Raw genomic sequence first — 15,425 nt, forward strand, 5'->3', positions numbered from 1 at the left:
AAACACCCACAGAAAAATGAGAGCAAGACTTCAGGGCTGATGGGATTAGTGGACAGTAGGAAAGAGCCAGGAAGCAGTGAGTTAAAATTTTCATAGAGATAGAGATAGAGATAAAAACCTGATCATATCAAGGCCAGGTATGGTGGTGCACGACTTTAATCCCAGCACTCGGGAGGCAGAGGCAGGCGGATCTCTCTAAATTAGAAGCCAGGCTGGTCTACAAAGTGAGTTCCAGGACAACCTGGGCTACACAGAGAAACCGTGTCTCAAAAAAATAAAAACAAAAAAAATGGAAACAACAAAAAGAAAGAAAGAAAAGAAAAGAAAGGAAGGAAGGAAGGAAGGAGAGAAAGGGAGAAAGGAGAGAGAGAGACCCTGTGGAGGTGGGATGCTAATCATATCATTGAAAGAGCTGAAAAACAAAGTTCTGTTTTGGAAATATTTTCTCCAGGACACATCTACGTAATAATGAGCAAGAAGTCAGGATTCAGAAGTCTGGGGACTGTGAGGTAGGTCATCGGATAAAGGCTCCTGCTCCCAATCTTGATGGCCTGAGTTTGAACCCTGGACCTACAAGATAGAAGGAGAGCGCCAACCGCCAACTTCCATATGTTGTCCTTGGAACCTCCAGATTTATGCCATGGCCTACACACACACACACACAGAGAGAGAGTAAAATCAGATGTAAAGAAAACCCTAAAGCTGCTATTGAAAAGACAGCCTGGGAACCTCAGAGTAGAAACAGATATCTCAAGCAAGCAATTTCTCTCTCTCTCTCTCTCTCTCTCTCTCTCTCTCTCTCTCTCTCTCTCTCTGCAGGAGGGGGGGAGTGTTTGTTTGTTTGCTTGTTTGTGACAGGGTTTCTCTGTGTAGCTCTGGCTGTCCTGGAACTCACTCTGTAGACCAGGCTGGCCTCGAACTCACAGAGATCCACCTGGCTCTGCTTCCTGAGTTCTGGAATCAAAGGCGTGCGCCACCACCGACCAGCTTGGAAGCATTTTCTTAACAGAAGTCTTCTCTCCAATGACTTTAGCTTGTGTCAAGTTGACATAAACTGTCCAGCACAGGGGCTCTCCATGTAGCCTGGAACTCACTCTATAGACCAGGCTGGCCTTGCACTCTCAGACAGATACCCGACTCAGCCTCCCGAGTGCTGGGACTAAAGACATGTATCACCATGCCCATCTCAATCAATTTGTATTTTTTTAGTATTTATTATGTGTCTGAGTATTTTGCCTGCATGGATATATGTGTGTGTATGTATGAATGTATGTGTATATATATATACACATACATACATACATACATACATACATACATACGTGTGTGTGTGTGTGTGTGTGTGTGTGTGTGTGTGTATACGTATCCAGGGCCCACTGAGGTCAAGAGAAGGCACTGGATGCCCTAGAACTGGAGTAAGAGCCAGTTGTGAGCTGCCATGTAGGTGCTGAGAAGTGAATCTGGGGTGTCTGGAAGAGCAGAGAGTGTTAACTCCTAGGCCATCTCTCTAGCCTCATCAATCAATTTATTTTTAACTTCACATATTTGTTTGTTTTAGTATTTTGTTTTATTTTATGTGCATGGGTCTTTTGGCTGCATGTGCGTCTGCACATTGCGGGCATGCCTGGTACCCAAGGAGGCCAGAAGAGGCCACTGGATCCCCTGGAACTGGAGTTTCAGATGGTCATGTCATGGGCCACCATGTAGGTGCTAGAAATTGAACTAGGATCCTCTGGAAGAGCAGCCAGTGCTCTCAACCACTGAGCCCCAAATTTATTTTATTTTTAAGCAGGGTTTTACCACGGAGTCCATGCTGACCTTCAACTCAAGAGTCTCCCAGATTCTAGGGTTACAAGGGTACACCACCACCCATTAAAGTCCGGGAGTGTTCACTTTGTCCCTTGGGCCAATTTAGGACAAACAGAGATGCCCAAGCTCAGTGTAGATTTCCAACAGAAATCAGTCTCCCTCTCGAAAAGTCAGAGAGTCACCACATATGTGCCACGTGCCTGGTGCGAATTTTAATACAGATTTCCAGAGCACCTGAAGGTCTGATATCTGATAATCAATTAACCAGCCTATATAATAAGGCTTCCAGTATCTAGCACAGACCAGTAGCACAAACCCAAACTGACACAGTTCAAAGTAAACTTTCAAACATAAACCTCTACTTTGAGACCAGCACTCCCATTCCTACATAAGGTTTATCAACTTCTCATTATCAAAAGAATGTAGTTTATTATTAGTACACTACGACCCTCTAGTAGTCCCAGGATTTACATGTTTGCACAGCACTTTCCTATTCTTTTATAATGTGTTCTGCAATTCCTGAAAAGTCAACAGTCTCAGCTCTTCTCTAGAGAGAAACCTGAGAGCCTGGGTGCCTGGGTCAGGGTGACTCAGGCAGAGTCAATATTGGAGCTGAACCTTGGGCCCCTGAGTCCAGCTCCTAAGGACTTCTGGCTCTGGCAGCTTGGGCTGAACCCACAGGGCTTTTCTCCTAAAGGGCTGTGATTCTTGGAGGTCCTGTGGACCGAACGTCAGTTTGTAATGCTTTTCCTTTCAAAATAGCAGTCAGAACTAAACGGCCTGCAAGTTGGCAGTTACGAATATCTGACTTTAAAGGTCTTGTTCTCCATCTGGCCCTTTTGCAAATGCATAGCAAAATTGTGTTGGTACAACTGAACAATTTCTATAATTAATGTAACTTGGTTAATGATTTTTTTTTTTTTAGAGCCTTCAGTTCAGACTTGTGAAATTCAAATCAAAGAGGAGAGTCTAAAGCATTGGCTTTTTTTGTGTATTTGTTCAAGTTAGTGTTATCTTGGACACCTGAGCCCCTGACAGCCACAGGCTGGCCTGCTGGTACTGACCTCATAAAGCCAACAGTTAGGACTGTGTATATAAGGATTTAGGAGATTATTTTACCAGAATAAAGTTACTGTGTAGTCATTAGCATGAATGGCATGTCTTTCCATTAACAAATTGAAGAGCTTATAAGCACCTAAAATTAAATGGAAGCTTACAAAAAAATAAATAAGTAGATCAAAACAATCAGGTTACTGATAAAATTGGGTATCTTTAGTTAAAACAAAACAAAACAAAAAACAACCTGCTGAGGTTTCTGAGAACATCTTTGATGTAGTCTTTAAACACATTTACAGCCGGGGATGTGGCACTCACCTTTATCTCTGTGAATTAGAGGTCAGCCTGGTCTACATACCGAGTTCCAGGACAGCCAGAACAACACAGTGAAACACTGTCTGTCTAAACAACAAAACAACCAACCAAACAAAAAACCCATATTCATATTTTTTTCATTATCCAATATTTTCTTATTCTAACTTTTTCTTTTGAATTAAAACCAAAGATCCAGGTTAGGCGGCACATACCTGTAATCCTAGTGTTGAGGAAATAGGAGGATCAAAGGTTCAAGGCTACCCTTAGCTATATAGCAAGTTTCAGGACAGCCTGGGCTATATGAGACCTTGTTTCAAAATAAATAAATAACCAAATAAAATGTAAAAAGAGCTAAACAACTCACACAGGGCCATGAAGATAGCCTGAAGCAAAACCAAGTAGAAGCCAACGGGGCAGATAAAAACTTGATATAGTATTCTCTTCCAGGGCTGCCTTCATGCCTTATTTTATTCCCCTATGAAATTAAACTTGTTGCTAACTGGGTAACCATGGTGACGTACACTGGAAAGGCTAAAACTGGAGCATCACAGAGTTTAAGGCTAGCCTGGGCTACATACCTAGACTCAACCTCACAACAGCAGCAAAAAGAGTAATAGTAATGAATAGTTTACACATCAACTAATGTGGGGCCATGGAAATATGATAAAAAGCTATCTCTGTCATCAGATCCATTTAGTTATTTATTCACTTGCTTATTTATTTATTATATGTTTCGAGTCAGGGTCTTACTACATAGCTCTGGCTGTCCTGGAACTCACTGGCTGGTCTTGAACTTCTGATCTATCTATTATCTTGCTTCTACTTCCAGAGTACTGTGATTACCAGCAAGTGTCACTGTGCCTGGTTGACTTTTTTTTTTTTTTTTTTTTTTTTTTTTTGCAGTAACAGGGAAGGAATCCAGGATTTCAAACATGCTGCAAAGGCATGCTAGCTACTCAGCTCCATCTCCAATCCCAATAGATACTTTCTTATCTATCCATTTTTAGACAGCATCTCATGCACCCCAAACTGGCCTCAAACTCAATATGTGGCCAAGAATGACCTTGAACTTTCTGAGTACTGGAGTTACAAGCACCATCATAATACCTAGAATGTGAGGTATAAAAGGCTTCCAGCTCGCTAGAGGAGCAGCAAATCTTCCCACCCAACCCTTAGCCCCTAAAGGCCTTTCCTTGAAGAAACAAAATTGAGTCGGTGCCCAAAGGCAAGACATATATATATATGAAATGTTTTATTTTATAAATTTATTTACAGGCAGGTTTTAACCTTCAGTGTATTAGCTAATTAAAACACTGTGAATCTTTTCCTAGCACTAAGCTATTCGTAACTGAGAAAGCACCAAGGCACAGTCAGCCACAACAGACAGAGCCCCATCTTCATCCCGTCCACGACTCGTGCCAAGGTTGTCGGTATCACATAATTCTTGAAATTTTCTCTATGAATGAATGGCCGTTTTGTAAGGATTATCTATTCAGGCAGAAAGAATGGGGGGAGGGGACGAACACAAGAAACAATTCCCTATTCAGCTGGCATTGAGTAAGCTCCCAAGTATGAGATTCTTTGTTTTTATTTGTTTTTGTTTCTCTTACCTACCTTAGGCCCGGAATCCATGCAGAGAAATCCATCCTGTGAGATTTTTCTAGGGTCCTGGTGTGGGTGGTGGGAACACTGACTGACGCCAGCCCTAGCTTTATTGTACAGCCCGGCCCACTGAAACCCAGAGCTGTCTGTCTGCATTTCAACACCTTCTTTTTGTTTTCCATCAACCAGTTCAAACAGCAGGTATGACAGCTGGATCAATCTAACGACCCTAGAATTCTCCGGAGAGAAACTGGCAAACAGTGTGGCTATTTTTGCTAAAACACGACTGACCTCTCATTTTATCCTCCAAACCTCACCAAGCTCAAGCGGGGGGCCATCTTGTTAAAAATTTACCTCAGGTTGTTCTTCCGTCTCCTCTGTGTGCTTCAGCGAGGGTAGAGTGGTGGGGGGGGGGGTGGGGCAGATCTCTCTTCTGGATAAGTGTCTTTAGCGTGTTCAGATGTTCACAGGTCTCCCAGCACCTGATTCTGAGCAGAGTGACGGCTGTCATTTCTGCTGATCAAGTTTGCACATGAGCTGTTCACCAATCGAGAGAGGTGTGTTGAAGAGTGGAGAGACCTGGGGAGGGGGGTTAAGGGTCCAGTTGCCCAGTCACCTTTGGGCAGGTAGGGAAGTCCTGTCTTACCCACTCTATGACTGTGCAGTCAGATTCCAGAACATACCCCAGAAGGTGGCTTTCTAAGTGACTGAAATTCCAAGAGGCACCCACAGATAAAAGTCTGCATAACTAATCTTCTGGTTCACGTAGAACGTCAGCGTTTGGAAGAACAGTCTGTGACGACAAGGCCGTCGAGACTTGGACCAAAGGTTCCAGGGGCTGCAACTTTGTGTCCTCAAGTTCTTAGGTACACACTTGGGCTGCGCCAGGCCTGGGAACTGAGACAGCCCCTCAGGATCCCAACCCTAAATTCCTGGTTCTTGGGTACTAGACTTGCTCACAGGCTCTGTGGTGAGAATGTATCACAGGGAATTCTAAGCCTTAGTGTCCTAGTTGGGGCTACTGTTGCTGTGATGAAATACCACGACCAAAAACAGCTTGTGGAGGGAAGGGTTTATTTGGCTTACACTTCCACATTGTAGTCCATCACCAAAGGAAGTCAGGACAGGAACTCAAGCAGGACAGGAACCTGGAGGCAGGAGCTGGTACAGAGGTCAGGGAGGAGCGCTGCTTACTGGCTTGCTCCCCATGGCTACTCTGCCTGCTTTCTTATAGAACCCAGGACTACCGCCCAGGGATGGCACCGCCCACAGTGGGCTGGGCCCTCCTCCATCAATTACTCATTAAGAAAATGCCCTACAGGCTCGATTGCCCACAGCCTGATCTTACAGAGGCATTCTCTCGATTGAGATCCCCTCCTCTCTGATGACGCTAGCCCGTGTCAAGCTGGTGTAAAATTAGCCAGCACACTTGGCAAGTCAGCCTATGATGAAGATGTAGCCAAAGAGCTCCCTGGTTGTCACTGATGGATGGTTCTGACCGCTGAATTGTTCTCTCCTTCGACTTGTGCAATGAACAACTTGGAATGTTCTAGACATGTTAGAGACACCAGCCTGTAGATCTCCCCCCCCCCCCCCCAGTGGACTTTTGCTTTCTCTCACTTTCCTACATTTAGACTCCATGGTGGTCCGTTACTGTGGTACCCTGTGCCAGTTCCTTAAACTCCTGACTTTGTATTTTCCACAACTCCATCTAGACAGCAACTCCAGCCCTGGAGCGGCCCAGCCACCTCTTCTTTCCTCCTTGCTTACCATCAGTCAGACTCTGCTGAACCTGGTGAAAAGGCTCATGGTCACCATGGTCACCTGTTCATGACACCAACAACTGTGCTGTGTTTGTCTTTAACCCCTCCCCCCACTCCCAGACAGGGTTTCTCTGTGTAACAGCTCTGGCTGTCCTGGATCTTGCTCTGTAGACTAGGCTGGCCTCGAACTCACAGAGATCCTCCTGCCTCTGCCTCCTGAGTGCTGGGATTAAAGGCGTGCACCGCCACTGCCCACTGTTTTTTAACTCTTTGCAGCCACAATTTCAAAGCTTCTCCCCCACCACCAAATTTCTAAGACACCCGTTTCTCCTTTAGCGCCCAATGCTTAAGGTCTCTAGACCTCTCCCATCGTCCAACGACCTTCCCTCCTGGTCTCTTCTCTGAGGTCAACTCTTCCTTCTGGGTTCTGCCCACCTCCTTCACTGTCACCCACACAACGCGTTATCACCTTCCTATCATACAGCATATTAATTTCATGAGAAATTTTCCTGGTTCTGCCTTCAAAATATATCCCAAACCTAGAGATGTCCCCTTAGCACCAGAGGTATGTACAGTCACCTCTAGACGTTGACTTCTCCAGGGTATCCTTGGCACTGACCTTCTGTGATCACATCTCACAGCAGGCTTCTCCTCTGCTCAAAAGCCTCACATGGCTTTCCACTTACTCAGAGGAGAAGATGGGTCTCTCTAAGTCCCCCAGAACCTAGCAGCACAGTCTGAAGAGAACTTCCTGTCATGATGGAAAATGCCTGGCGTCCATCTCCCCATCCAGCAGTGGAGCACTGGAAGCGTGCTGATGTAACTAAGGAAGGGCATGTTTGCCCTTGTGTGTGGAGACAGTCTCCTGAATCCCAGGCAAGCCTCCAATTCTGTCTGTAGCCAAAGATGACCTGGAATTCCCCACCCCCACCCCACCCCCCTTTTTTTGTTTTGTTTTTAGACACGGTCTCACTCCATATCCCTGGCTGGCCTCAAGCTCACAGAAATCTGCCACCCTCTGTGACCTGGGGCTTCTCATCCTCCCCAGCACTGGGATCACAGGTACATGCTGCTACCACACTCGGTTTTATGAGGTCCTAAGGGTCAAATCCTGGGCTTTGGTTACACTGTAGGAATCCTCCACGAACTGAGCAACACACCCAGCCCCCGACTCTTTGCCTTTCAACTGACTGACATTTAACCACCCGGTTCCAGATTACCATACTACCAAGCACAGCTCCGTATGGTTAACTCCCATCCACGCTCTTGCCTAAGCCTTCGTTACTACAGAAAAGCCTGGCATGCCTACAGCCTCCCATCTTATCAAAACTCAAAGCCTGGGGACGTGCTAGAGCGCTTGCCTAGCGCGCATGCGGCCCTAAGTTCATTCCGATCAGTGCTAGATGCATTAATGAATGAGTGGCAAGGACCTCCTCATCCTTATCTTCATGGTTTTACATGACCTGGAGACCCCACCCATCTCTGACTTCCGGCCATACCCCACTGTCTTCCATGTTCACTCAGGTTTAGTGACCTACTCAGTGGAGCACATCATTCTTTCTGCTGCCTTGGGCTTTTGCTCAGGCTGTTCTCTCTCTTCGGAACACTCTCTGCCCTTTGTCGATATGGACTGATCATGGCTCTCTGACTTCCTTCAGGCTGACCCAAGCCTACCCAGACTGAAAACTCTGTCAAAAACGGCACCCTCCTACCCTCATCCCATCCACATACCCCGCCTATTCTTTACGGCACTGATCTCCCTCTGATACATTGTATCTTTGTTGGCATATTGTCTGTCTGCAGGACAAGGGTAGAGTTTACAAAAATACTAATACCCAAAACAGTCTCCAGCACAGAACAGGCATTCAAGAACAATAAGAATGGTGAAATTAATGAGTCTAAGGATGGCTTCCTGGTGTAATGACTTCCGACAAGTCTCCACTTGGGCCTGGGACCGAGCATGTGTCTGCAGCTGCTCCCTGGGAAGAGGGTGATAGTTCCCTAAAGACAGTGCCCTCCCTTGCACAAGGGCAGCCCTACCTCAGCTCTATTACTTCCTGTCAGCATGGCTGCATCCTTCCCACTAGCGTAAACAGACAGGTGAAATCAATTACTCAAGTTTAACTGGTGTGCCCTTCACCTGGCCTCTCACGGTGAGGTCTTCCCAGCCAGTAGACAACGTTTCTAAGGGCAGCGACAAAGACGGGCACTAAGTGACCACCACACGGCTTCACCAGTCACTTTTTCTTCTTCATCTAAGTGTCCCAGGCCCTTCTTACGACATTGCCGTTAGATTTTCAAAATGCCACGCTAAAATACTGCCAGGCTGATGTTTGGGAATTATTATGCCTCTGTGAGTGCGATTATCTAGTCTAAAATTTTTTCAGTCAGCAAATAAAGTGTGCTCTCAGTAAGCTTAAAGCCAGGTCAACAGAAAGAATTCACTTCCTCCTGACCTGCTGGACGAAGTAAAGGCTACTTTGCCCCCTTATATTTTACATGTTAATGAGGGAGTAAAACTAATTTGTGCCATTAGTTCTGACCACGGACACCCTGAGAACAGCTGTTGTAAATGTCAACACACACACACACACACACACACACACACACACACACACACAATCCGTTTGTTTTAAATCCTGTTGTTTTTCGTTGCTAACTCACAGAAGCACCAAGGAGGGGAGAAATTACATTGTGGGCTACACAAACAAACAAACAAACAAACAAGCAAACAAACAAACAAGCGTGCAGTCGTGGCCACCGGACAGGAAAGGAGAGTGAGGCTCCTGCTTCTTCAGCTGCAGGTGACAGGTGAAGCAATGTGCTTCACAGTACCCACGGTGTGACATGTTAGGCAAAGATCAGGGTCCCCTGCGTCCCCTGCAGACAGTGTAGCCTCACCCATACCCAGTGATTGTCCTTCAATAGTGAGCTCTGTGTGTGTGTGAGAGAGAGACACAGAGAGAGACTGACAGACAGAAAAACAGAAACAGAATGAATCTCCATAGAAGACCGATGTATATCTCTCATGACACCATTCACTTATGAATTGCAAATTACATTTCAAAATTACTTCTCTCAAAATACCCAGACACCTGACCACAGACTGCCAGCCTAATGCTAAAATAGGCACCTTGATCAGCTCACCCTGTGACTTTAACGACGCAGCTGCATCTGACCATGTAACAGATATCTTTGCCAAAAGAAATATGAACAACTCTGGGAACTGATTACACACTTGGGATCGGTCCAGACTTTGCTGGAGTGATGGCTCTGTTGTCTGGAGTGTCTCAGAGCCAGGACACTTTGCTCAACGAGCTGGCTCTATATAATAGGGGAAAATAAGAGAAAATCAGATGTGCGCAGAACGTCTCCCTGCCTAATATGGGAATAGCAACTACCCGTCAAAATGTTAGCATTGGCTCACAGCTGATGACTCACCTTTCAAGTTGTACAAAAGAAAATGAGGCCAAACCATTTGCAAAACAATTTGTAATGTGTATCAGGAGTCATAAAGATGTCTGCTTCCTTTGACCTTACTGAAACCCAAAATGTGATGCAAATGAAAAGATGCTTGATATGAAATCTGAGCCAATCTGCGTACTCAATAATAAGGAAAATGGAAACTATGGTGATCTTCTTAATAAAATATTACAGAGTCATTAAAAATTAATTAGGAAACTGTTACCATATAGAAAAAACGCCAAGGACAATGTTAGACGCAGACTACACTTTATATAGTCATGTGCATTTTGCAACTGCAACCATGTTCAAACATATCTGTATGGAACAGCTGCAGTATGAGTGTTTCCTATTCTTCTATAGCTTTTTTAAATGTCAATCTATTTTTGACATTTAAAAAATCTAATATTTTTTTAAAAGAAGAAGGAACTAGGGTGGTAGTAATCCCAAAGCTAGGCACACAGGGATCATAGTGCTTGGAAGGCCGTGGCTCGAGAGTCTGGGTTACATATAAACACCGTGTCTCAAAAACAAACCAGAGAGGTAGAGTGAGATAGAGGGAGCAAGAGGGAGAGGTTTATACACAATGCTTCATGTCCCCCTCCATTTAAGGTGTTTAACAAATGAGCATGGGGACCTCGCCTAACCTTTGACAGCCAGTAGAGTAAGCAGTCAGCTTCTCTTCTACCTTCATGGTTTCCCAGGATGCAGTGGGCAGGTAGGCGCTCCGGCTCTGTCCCCAGAAGCCCCCGGCTCAGTCCCTCCCTAAGGAAACCAGCCTTAGGAATCTGGCCCTAGGCATCTGATATTTCCAAGGAAGACCTACTTAAAAAACAAGCACAAAAACCTAGGGCACACTGCACTTCCTGGACCTACTCCTGTTCCTCTGGACGGCATACAAGGTCCCTAGGCTAGACTTTGGACCCTCTACTAAATAAAGGTAGGAAATCACATGAGCATGAGATCTTTGTTTTGATGCTTACTTTGCACACACACACACACACACACACACACACACACACACACACACACACACGCTGTAGACCCTGGGTCCTGGGCTGCACTCTCCACAGGAGGATGAACATGAAGAGGCAGTAGATGCTGGATTTGACCTCAGCTTTCGGTTTTGCCTCCACAGACACTGGTTCTTTGTGTGCTTATGTCAAATAAGCATACACAGAGGGCAGAATTAACGTCTACTACAGACTTGCCTCACTGTCCGGGACCAAAACGGTGACAGGAGCTGAGAGGTGGGTCAAGGAGACCACCCAGCAGCTACAGTGCTTGCTCTCTGAGTGGAGACCCAGGGTCTGCTGGCAGGAAAAGAGACCGAGTCCCACAGAGTTGTCCCCTGACTCCCGTTTGCATGTCACCGTGTGTACAAGGTGCTCTTGGGGCTTTCACATGCATGTCACAGTCTGTGCACAGGTGCTCGCATGCAAACACACAACAAAGATAAATAATTTTCTAAAGAAAGAATTCAGGTGTGTAGGCTAGCACAGCCATGGATGAGTTAATTCCTAGCCAACTCCTTGATCACTCCCATAGGTCAGTAAATAATAAGAAATGAAAAAGAAGCAGCTCTACTATTTTCATTATCAATATATGAATTATACTGCTTCCAATTAATGTTTGTCAATAATTATTTGAAGAGGAAAAAAATTAATTTTACAAGATGAAAAAAAAATACCCATCAAGCTTTTTCCAAGCCACCATACCCATGTTGCGTAAAAATTGTGGAGACCTTGGGTCAAGGAGACAGTCAAGTTGGCTTTCAGCAGAAAATGTGCTGCTCTGCACGAAAATGGCCACTTAAGCAAGAATGTGGAAATGATTTATCTCCCAGTGGTAGAGTCGGGTCCTCTCTCCTGCTCCGTCACAACTGCTCATCAGTCAAGAATCAGGCTCCTAAACAAAGCGAGGCAGTCAAGTGGCCAGAGAGCTGGGGACCTCACATACTAAAATTACCTTAATAAAAGTTAAATTACCCACATCCCAAAGAATAAAAAGCCACTGACAACAATAATGTTTAAATTAAGAACAGCAGGACATAAAGCAGATCTATGTCCGTTGCCTAAACGGTGTCTTCCAGAACTGTTGGCAGAAGCTGTTTTAGCAGTGTTAGGACGGATGCAGGAGGGAAGAGAGGAGCTCTGGGCCTGAGCAGAGGCTGCTCTTTATCTTGTCCATGATAGTATTCTGAGCCCAGAAAGGCACTCTGAATGAATGAATGAATGAATGAATGAATGAATGATACACAAATAAAGTAACAGCATTCACCAAAATGACCATTTAGATAACGGATGTCAAAGTCTAGCTAAGGGCTCCCCATCTAGGATGTAGCTAAGATACGAATATAACCCTTTGTGACCATCCAAAAGATCATGTCTAAAGAGTCCATCATGTTAGAGTTTCAGAACTTTCTTCTTTAAATTAACTCCTAAGTTTTGAATGCACACACGCACACCGTTCTAAATGAGTCTCCTCTATCTCCTGATTGACTGTTCCAATTATGTGTACCAACCTAGCACAGAAGAGGCTGCTGCTAGGGGGCTTAGGAAGTGAGACACAGGCCAAGAGGACCCCCCCCACTTCCTAGAGGAGCAACCCAGAGTGCAGCCACCCCGTTCTTGGATCCTTCCCTGACCTTCCTTTGCAGCACTTATCACTGTCTGTCATCCTGTGTGTTCCCTTCTGTCTGGCTACTCTGACCAGAAGGTCCTTCCCAGGAGGGCGAGAACCTAGACTACCCCTGTTTCCTCTCTGACCCCCAACACCTGACACAGGGCCTGCTGCTACCTAGAAGAAATTCAGAATTTTGAAAATGAATGAATGAAGCCGGGCGGTGGTGGCATACGCCTCTAATCCCAGCACTCGGGAGGCAGAGGCAGGCGGATCTCTGTGAGTTCGAGGCCAGCCTGGTCTACAGAGAGAGATCCAGGACAGCCAAGGGCTCCACAGAGAAACCCTGTCTCAAAAAACCAAACACAAAAAGAAAGAAGAAAAACGGACGGATGAGTGATTGAATGAATGGTAAGGCCAAGGACAGCGTTCATAATAAGGTAGTGCTGGCTTTGGGAAGGTGAAAATATCCCCAACCGCCACTCTGTTACATGTGGTACAGGATGGGATGTTTTGCTGTTAAATTTTTGGATTTCATTCTGTAGTCCAGCCTAGCCAGAACTATGCAGCCCAGGCAAACATCAAAGTTACAGCCATTCTCCTGCCTCATTCTCTCTCTCAGCTGGGAGCCACCTTAGTTGGCTCTGGATAGTTTGTTTTCACTTGTGTTGTTGGTTGAGGTGCTGAGTAGGTGCTGCCTGGGCTCCATCCTCAGCCCCTCAGAATTCTGTTTTTAAATAAGATTTGATGAAAGGCTTTCTAAGTAATTGACATATTCATCATGGGTGAGTGATCCAAGATCTCCCCTTCCACAGTTAAGTCCCTGACAGTTCAAAGAACAGACTGCTGTCAAATGTAAGGAAAGACCTCTTTTTCTTAAAGTATATACTTAAGATTACGATGCTAAGTAGTCAGGAATAGTGATGTATGTCTGTAGCAGCACTGGAAAAGCTGAGGCAGGAAGATTGTTGCAAATTCCAGGCTGGCCTGGGCTACAGTGCCAGACTCTGTCACAAGAAAGAAAGAAGGAGAGAGAGGGAGGGACAGAGGGAGAGAGGGAGGGACAGAGGGAGGGAGAGAGAGAGAGAGAGGGAGAGAGAGAAGGGAGGGAGGGAGAGAGAGAGAGGGGGGAGAGAGAGAGGAAAGAAAGAAGGGAAGAAAGAAAGAGAGAGAAACAAAGAAAAGACCCCACTCCAACCCAAAACAATGAAAACCAACAACAAAAATTAACATGTGACCAGCAGCAGGTTTCCACCCCAGCCCCATCTGAAAATACACTACTCAGTGGCCCCTGAGATTCCTGTGGGGGTCCGAGGTGTCTCTGCAGAGTCATATGAAGTCTTATTAGTAGAAATGCAGTCGAGGCTATTGTGCTTTTATTTTGTCTTAACCTAGCCGCTATAAAAGATTTTTGTTATTTGTTCATATGATTAGAGCTGGGTCCTCAGGAAAAGAGTTTATTTTGCAGGGCCTTCCTCCTCAGCACACCTGCGGCGGCGGTGGCAAGCTCTCCCTGGACCTCTCTACTGTGACTGGTTCAGTCCAGGTTTAACCATCACAGTGCTCTCCACACCCTGAATTACTACTGCAGGACTTTACCACCCAGGCGGGCTCTTCAGCTGGGCTGCATCTACACAATCTGGAAGGCTAATCTTATGGGTGAACAATGGTGCTGAGTGCTGGCAAAATGATCCGGCAAGTAATGGTGAATGCAGCCAAGCCTGCCGACCTGAGTTCAATCCTCAGCACATCCATAGTAGAAGAGAGACAGAGCCTGCAAACTGTCCTCACATTTCCACACATGCTCTATGTGCTCGCTCGCTCGTGCTCTCTCTCTCTCCCTCCCTCTCTCTCTCTCTCTCTCTCTCTCTCTCTCTCTCTCCCTCTCTCTCACTAAATAATTAAGTTAACAGGGAAAGCCTGTTTCTTCCTAGGCCTTGCCATCTCTACCACATTTAAAATGTCTGTCCCTGGCAGAGCACAGTGCTGGCCGATCCTAGCTTTGAGAGGGCAGAGGCAGGTGGATTTCTGTGAGTGTGAGGCCAGCATGGTCTATATGGTGAGTTCCAGGATAGCCAGGGCTATGTAGAGAGATTATGTCTCATTAAAAAAAAAAAAAAAAGGTCTGTCTGTCTGTCCCTCCCCAGCACACACACACAATCACCTCAATAACACATCTGTCCTGTTTGCTGATAGTTTGTATTTTTCTTTTTCTTCTTTCTTTTTCTTTCTTTCTTTTTTTTGGGGGGGTGGGTGGGGTGGGTGGGTTTTTTGTTTTGTTTTGTTTTGTTTAAAGATTTATTTATTATTATGTATACAGAAGAGGGTGCCAGATCTCTTTACAGGTGGTTGTGAGCCACCATGTGGGTGCTGGGAATTGAACTCAGGACCTCTGAAAGAACAGCCAGTGCTCTTAACCACTGAGCCATCTCTCCAGCCCCTTTTTTGGTTTTTTAGAGACAGGGTTTCTCTGTGTAGCTTTAGAGCCTATCCTGGAACTCACTCTGTAGACCAGGCTGGCCTTGAACTCACAGAGATCCACCTGGCTCTGCCTCCCAAGTGCTGGAATTAAAGGCATGTGCCACCACCACCTGTCGATGTTTTGTATTTTTCTATTCCTAAAAAAAATTAAAAAATTAAAATAAAAATCAAAATTTATACCCAGCACAGCAGATAAATTTACTAGAAAGAAATAAACTGTGTCAGGAATCCCAGAGAACTCTTATTCAAGAGGATGGGCACACCAAACCAAACATCCTTGAGCAAGACCAGCAGTCCATGACAAACTTTGCTACA

The sequence above is a fragment of the Onychomys torridus genome, chromosome 11 (assembly GCF_903995425.1).
Source record: "Onychomys torridus chromosome 11, mOncTor1.1, whole genome shotgun sequence".
NCBI lineage: Eukaryota > Metazoa > Chordata > Mammalia > Rodentia > Cricetidae > Onychomys > Onychomys torridus.